Source organism: Trachemys scripta, chromosome 16 (genome assembly GCF_013100865.1).
Source record: "Trachemys scripta elegans isolate TJP31775 chromosome 16, CAS_Tse_1.0, whole genome shotgun sequence".
NCBI lineage: Eukaryota > Metazoa > Chordata > Testudines > Emydidae > Trachemys > Trachemys scripta.
The window spans coordinates 16651660-16659495 of NC_048313.1; positions in this window are offsets into that span (position 1 = coordinate 16651660).

Consider the following 7836-nt stretch of genomic DNA (forward strand, 5'->3'; position numbering starts at 1 on the left):
GGGGGGAGGGCGGCGAGCCCTGGCAGGGGCTCCGCTCTCCCCCCGGCGGCCGGGAGGAGGGCACCGGGGGGGAAGGCGGCCAGAGCGCCGGTGGGAGGGCGGCGAGCCCAGCCGTGGCCCCGCTCTCCCCGGGGGCCAGAGCGCCGCGCCACCCCCCTCCAGGTGCCGCCCCAAGCACAAGCTTGGTGGGCTGGTGCCTGGAGCCGGGCCTGGGTTGAAGCAAACATCCCAGAGAATTGGGAGCGGGGCGGGGGGTTGGATTGTGCTGCACATTCACCCTAAAACCTCAGCCCCACCTTTTAAATGGCCAACCCAACGGGCTTTGCTGGGTATGAGAAAGGAGGGTGCTGCTGTTTGAAACCGTTCCCACATGTTATGAAGGCTGAAGAAGCCGAAACCCTTTGCCTTACCCTGGCTGCCTGCAAGCCGAATTCGGTTGCCCAGCTAAGCGTGTGTGATCTCTCACGCCAAACCGGCAGGCACTCAATATAAGGCAAAATGTGATCTTGTACCCAAAGCACATGTGCTATGTAATGTGAACCGCTTGATTCAGTGTGAAATAGTCTTCCGTTTGTTCTCTAAAAGGTGTCTTTTTTAAATACTACTCTCCCTTTTTTTCCCCTCCCACAGCTGCAAATGTTTCTATGCTTCCCCTATCATCTCCGTCTCAGAGGCTAGTGCAGATTAGAAGGCCAAAAAAATGCACTTGCGACGAGATGTTCTCAGAGCTCATGCAGTCCTTCCGCACTGAAAGAGCTCAGCAGAATGCATGGAGGCAAAGAATGGCAGAGTTCAGGAAAGCAGAAAATGAACGTGAGGAGAGGAGGTGGGAGCAAGAGGAGAGGTGGCAGCAGCGCGTTGGGAGGAGACAGGATGAAATGCTGAGGCTAATGCAGGAGCAAACTGACCTGCTCAGGCGTCTGGTGGAGCTGCAGGAAAGGCAGCAGGAGCAGTCCCTGTATAACCACCCGCCCTCCTCCCCAAGTTCCATATCCTCCTCACCCTGACGCCCAAGAACGTGGGCAGGGGAGGCTACGGGCACGCAGCCACTCACCCCAGAGGATTGCCCAAGCAACGGAAGGCTGGCATTCAATAAGTTTTGAACTGTAGTGTGGCCTTGTCCTCCCCTCATCCACCACCCCACCCGGTGCTTCCCTCCTCACCCACCCCTCCTGGGCTACGTTGCGAGTTTTCCCCATATTTGTGTGATGAATTAATAAAGACTGCATGATTTGGAAACAATAATGACTTTATTGCCTCTGAAACCGGTGATCGAAGGTGGGAGGTCGGTTGGTTTACAGGGAAGTAGAATCAACCAAGGGGGCAGGTTTTCATCAAGGAGAAACAAACAGAACTGTCACACTGTAGCCTGGCCAGTCATGAAACTGGTTTTAAAAGCTTCTCTGATGCACAGGGCGCCCTGCTGTGCTCTTCTAATCGCCCTGGTATCTGGCTGCATGTAATTGGCTACCAGGCGATTTGCCTCAACTTCCCACCCCGCCATAAACGTCTCTCCCCTACTCTCACAGATATTGTGGAGCACACAGCAAGCAGCAATAACAATGGGAATATTGGTTTCGCTGAGGTCTAACCTAGTCAGTAAACTACACCAGCGAGCTTTTCAACGTCCAAATGCACATTCTACCACCATTCTGCACTTGCTCAACCTATAGTTGAACAGCTCCTTAATACTGTCAAGGGTGCTTGTGTATGGCTTCATGAGCCCTGGCATTAAGGGGTAGGCTGGGTCCCTGAGGATAACTATTGGCATTTAAACATCCCTAACGATAATTTTCTGGTCTGGGAAGTAAGTTCCTTCCTGCAGCTGTTCAAACAGACCAGAGTTCCTGAAGATGCGAGTGTCATGTATCTTTCCCGGCTATCCCACGTTGATGTTGGTGAAATGTCCCTTGTGATCCACCAGTGCTTGCAGCACCATTGAAAAGTACCCCTTGCGGTTTATGTATTGGCTGCCAAGGTGGTCCGGTGCCAAGATAGGGATACGTGGTCCGTCTATCGCCCCACCACAGTTAGGGAATCCCATTGCAGCAAAGCCATCCACTAGGCCTTGCACATTTCCCAGAGTCACTACCCGTGATAGCAGCAGCTCAGTGATTGCGTTGGCTGCTTGGATCACACCACCCCCACAGTAGATTTGCCCACTCCAAATTGATTCCCGACTGACCGGTAGCTGTCTGGCGTTGCAAGCTTCCAGAGGGCTATCGCCACTCGCTTCTCAACTGTGAGGGCTGCTCTCATCTTGGTATTCTGGCGCTTCAGGGCAGGGGAAAGCAAGTCACAAAGTTCCATGAAAGTGCCCTTACGCATGCGAAAATTTCGCACTCACTGGGAATCATCCCAGACCTGCAACACTATGCGGTCCCACCAGTCTGTGCTTGTTTCCTGGGCCCATTCCACGGCATGACCCTGCCCCATTAACACCGTGATGTTCAAATTGCCAGGGCCCGTGCTTTGAGAGAAATCTGTATCCATGTCCTCATCACTCTCGTGATCGCGCTGTCATCGCCTCCTCGCCTGCTTTTGCAGGTTCTGCACATACTGCAGGACAATGCTCACAGAAGCAGCGGTGAGCTGAGCGGGCTCCACGCTTGCCGTGGGATGGCGTCTGCATGGAAAAAAGGCGCAAAACGATTGTCTGCCATTGCTTTCACGGAGGGAGGGGTGACAATGTTTTTCCCCCATCAGGCATTGGGAGCTTAACCCAGAATTCCAATGGGCGGCGGAGACTGCAGGAACTGTGGGATAGTTACCCACAGTGCAACGCTCAGTGAGTCGACGTGAGGCCGCACTCCACCGACTTAATGCGCTTAGTGGGGACTTACGCAATTCACTGTATAAAATCGATTTCTAAAAATTGACTTCTAGAAAATCAACCTAATTTGGTAGTGTAGACATACCCTGTGTGTGTCAGCTCTAGGGCTTGTCCCCGTTTAGTTCAGCTGGGGAACAGAACCAGCGTCCTGGGTATGTAAATGCATGAGCCGTTCCTACCCGAGCTACAGACCCAAGTGCTGAGTTAGCAGCCTTGTAATCTGACATAGGGGGCCTGTACGGTGACTCAGCACCATATCGGGCTAGAGCGGTTCCAGACACACATACTGGGGCCTGTTCCCACTGAAAGGCAAAGCAGCCCGGTTCTGTTCCCAGCTCTACCTGCCGGGACCGCAGACCAGCTCTCTGTTCTGGGGAACTGTACTCCGGGAACCATCGGCTCCTAGCTGGGCTTTCGCAGCACAGAGCCGTCTGGGAGGCATACGTGGTGAACAGTGGGGGTAAATTAACCCTTTGCCAAGGGTCCTGGCGGAGTCTCCATCCCTGACAGGGTTTAAATGAAGACGGGAGGTTTTTCTAACTCTCCTTCACACGGGAATTGAATCCTACCAGGGCAATCGCATGGCCGGTTAGACCGGGGGTCGGATTAGGTGATCACACCGGTCCCCTTGGGATCTATGAACTGGCCCTTCCCAGCAATCCTGCGGTGGCTGGAACGTGTCCCGTCAGCCTGAGGCTGCCTGCAGCCAGGGTCGAGTGGCTCATTGCTCAGGTTCTGTTCACTGGAGCGGGCAACACCACATGTGCTACCCCTGCTCCCTTGAGCCACAAAAACTGGGGTGCAGGCTGTATTGCCTCCACTCCCCAGCTCCTTTCATCGCTTCTATTGCGCCCATCATGGTGGTATTGAAGCTGCCCCCTTTTTCTGGTTCCTCTCCCCATCTATCGCCCCACCCTTATTGGATTCCCTCTGCCCCTTTATCACCCACCCTTGCCAGCCGGCGCCCCCTGCCCTCCTGCCGCTCTCCGGTGGGGCTGAGGTGTGGGGAGCAGTGGACGCGAGTCCCGATCACGCGCTAATCAGGAACCACGGGAGGCCCAGCCCAGACAAAGCGGGTGTCCTGCTACCCAGGCCCCACGAGCAGATTTCTCCCCCCGACCCACCTCACCTTTATGCCAACAGCCGTGACCTCCCGGGGCCCCAAGCCAGATGGGCCGGTTGCCCGGGCAAAGGGAAGTCTGTCTTCAAAGCAGAGGGACCGCCGCTGATCTACAACCCTGTCTGCCAACCTCCGGGGGTGCCCAGCAGTCTGGAGGGGGGACCCCGGAAAGCCAGGGTTCGGGGTCCCTGCACAGCCCCCCCTTTTCCCAGCTGCAAGCCAGTGAGGGACCCCACGTTCCTGCCCCACGTCAGAATGGGAATGGGGAGGGGCTACAGCCCTGCAGCATCCAGAACTGCCCGAGGGGGACAGCGGGGCCTGCAGCTGTGCCCGAACCAGCCTGGCAGCTTGGAAATGCTCAGCCCCTGCTTGTGGGTTAGAGCCGCAGCTCCCGGCCCCCCAGATACCCTCATCCTTTGCAAGCCGATTGATTGAACTCCTGCAGCTCTTCCCAGGAGGACCCTGGGGTCCCGTGACACCAGAGGTTTGCCTGTGGGCTCATGAACCCAGCAGTGGGAGGCAGGACTCCTGGGTTTTTTTCCTAGAGCGGGAGTGGGGCCTAGTGCTGGGAGCCAGGACTCCTGGGTTCTCTCCCCAACGGCGGGAGGGGCGTGGGGTGTAATGGTTAGAGCGTGGGGCTGGGAGCCAGGACTCCTGGGTTCTCTCCCCAGCGGCGGGAGGGGCGTGGGGCCTAGTGCTTAGAGCAGGGGGGCTGGGAGCCAGGACTCCTGGGTTCTCTCCCCCGCGGCAGGAGGGGTGTGGGGTGTATTGGTTACAGCGGGGGGCTGGGAGCCAGGACTCCTGGGTTCTCTCCCCAGCGGCAGGAGGGGCATGGGGTCTAGTGGTGGGACTGAGGAAGAGGGGCTCTTGGAAGGACTCCTGGGTCCTAAGGCATGAGGGCCACTCTCGCCCCTCCCCCACCCCTGCGAGCCCTTCACCCCAGGCCTGTCTGCATTTCGGCTGCTCTCGGGGTTGAGCCGCTGGAGCCCCCCCGCCAGGGAAAACGCTTCCCCGGCCCAGCAGGGGGCGCTGCCCTTAGCCCCGCAGCAGCGGCCGCACTTCGCTGGGTGACATTTCGCTCTGTACAGGCCCTGGTGGCTTCAAAGGCATCAAAGCCTGTGGGGCGGGCGGGGAGCCCGACTGAACCTCTGGCTGCTGAGAGCAAGGGCAGGCAGGGGGTGGCCTGGGGGGGGATAAATAGGGCAGAGGTGGGGGCATCGGGGCTGGTAGAGACTGACAAACGGGCACCGATACAGCATCTGGGGAGTGCGCTGGGCTGCAAACTGGGGGGACGTGTGTCACCAGCTCAGGTGAGCGGAGGTGGGGGGAGCCAGAAAACAGGCCCTGATTTTGACCCCCCCCTCCCCTAAATCTAGACGACGGGGGAGGCTATGGAATTGACGAGAGGTTTGGCTCAGGGCCGGGTCTCGGGACCGGAGGGGATGAGTGTCACAGACGGCTGGAGGACTCAGATGGTTCCTACCGGTATCGGCCCAGCTCTGGGACGGCCTGTTCCCGGGGCAGGGGCGAGAAACAGGTGCAGGGCTCAAACCCCAACAGTGTGTGTGTGTGAGACCCCCATCCTGAGCTCGGAATAGGACCCAGGAGTCTCGGTCCGGGGGGGGAGGGGAACTCCTGGCTCGTAGCCCCGCTTCTGGAAGGGGAAACTGTCCAGAGGGAGGCCTGGGTGTCCGCACTTCTCGGTTCTATCCCGTTCTAAGCCGTGGGGGCGAGTGCTTAGAGCAGGGCGGGGGTGGAAGCCAGGAGTCCTGGCTTCTACCAGCTCTGACCACTTGGTTGGTGACCCCAAGCCAAGTCAATGCCACGCTCTGTGGCTCAGTTTCCCCACCTATTCAGTAAAGGGGATGGGTGCCCAGGCTTCCTGGCCCAAGATTTAGTGCCTGCCTCCAATCCGTTGTTGTGCGCTGTTAGAGATCTGCCATGCCCCGCCCCAGAGGTGGCTGCATTTCAGCGGCAGGTCACAGGCATTTGGGAGTCTTCGGATCTGCTGCCGTTTAAATGTCACGGACGTTTGCCTGCTGCTTTGGTTCTCGCGGCGCAGCCGGAGTTCAGCATCTTCACCCCCTTGTTGGTCTAACCAGCCCTCCTGTGCCCTGCAGATGTCGGGGAAGGCGGCCAGCAGCAAGCACACAAGCCAGGGCCGGAGGGCGGTGGAGCAGCTGCGAACAGAAGCCGGGCTGGAGAGAATGAAGGTGACACGACCCCCCGTCCCGATCCCTACACTGGGGAATTCATTTGGTGCCAGATTGGCCAGGCCCGGCTTTTCCCCACCGGTGAGGGTGAGACGGGAGTTCTGCCTAGGCCAAGCAGGACTCCTGGGTTCTTTTCCTAGCTCAGACTCTGTTTCGGCCCCAACCCCCCTGGAAACCAGCCTGAGGCCTAACAAACTCACGTCACGGGGAGTAGCAGGGGAGGTGACGAACCAGCAGCGGCTGCCAATCTGGAGCAGAAGAGATTCAAGGCCTAAATGGGGACCTAAGTCCCCTCTTATCCACACACACCTCCCTGGGAAAGGGCAGGGAGGGGGAAATTGGCATGACAGGCTCCTAGTTAGAGGGGATCTTTCCCCAGGGGGACACGCCCCAGAGACAGAACCATTTGATTGGGGGGGGGCAGGGAGGGGCACAGCCTTGCCCCATGCCAGAGCTGCCGGCCCCTGCCACGGCTCAGATCTCCCCCTAGAGGGTAGCACCGCACAGGGGCCTGAGCCGGGGCAGCTGCTGCTCCCCAGTGGGGAAGAGTGGGGGGGTCCCTTTCCAGACACTCCCGCCCGCAGTGTGTGTGGGGGGTTTCCAGCCCTGCAGCGGGCCGGGCACATGCCGAGTTCAGGCCCCTGTTTACAGGACGGATTAGAGGGAGGAACACGGTAATTGCCCGGGAGGTGGTGGCGGGGTCAGGACAGCATGTTCCTTTCACGCGTGGCTTAGCGGGGCCCCGCAGAAAAACAGATCCTGCTCGGATCAGCTGCAGTCGGCTCCGAAAGGGGGAGGCAGCGCGGGGGGATGGACGGGGCGGAGGCTCCTGGCCCCTTTCAGCTCTGCCGGGATGGGGCCCTCCCTGCTGGCACTGACCCGCGCCAGGCCCTTATGTAAAGCCTGTGCTGAGCGGTGGCTGGGTAAGGTCCTGACTCCCACTCCCCTGCTCTAACCACTAGACCCCACTTCCCTCCCAGCTCTGGGAACAGAACCCAGGAGTCCTGACTCCCAGTGCTCCCTGCTCTAACCACTCGCCCCTGCCCCCCACCCCGCTGTTTGGCTTTGTTCACCTGCCAGGTCTCCCAGGCAGCCCGTGAGCTGCTGCAGTTCTGCCGGGCGCACGCCCAGAGCGACCCGCTGCTGACTGGTGTCCCTGCCTCGGCCAACCCCTTCAAAGACAAGAAAACCTGCAGCATCCTGTGAGGACCCTGGACCCCCCGCCCCAGCGGGACAATAGGGAGCAGCCGGGTTCCTAGCATCGTCCCCCCTCCCCACACTGCGACCCTGGCCCCAGCCAACCCCTAGGGAGCGGCCTTGGAGGGGACATGACGGGTTCCGCCTGTGTCCCACCCTATCACCCTACTCCCCTCCCCCAGCCAGGTCAGCGCAGCCTCGGTGTGCAGAGAGGAGACGTTCTGACCCCTGGGCCCCGATCCCTCCTGCTGTAAACCGGGTGAGAGGAGGAGCAGGGGGTTGGGGGGAAAGCGTGACCCTGCTGCAGCCGGGGGAGCTTTGCCATCGCTTTCAAGGCGGGCAGGATCTCCCCCACGGTACAGCAACCCCCTCGTGCGCACATGATGGGATAGGGGAGCCAGGCCAGGGCCAAGCCAGCCTAGCTGCCCTGGGAGATGGGGATTGGTCTGGGTCCTCATTCAATCCACCCCCCC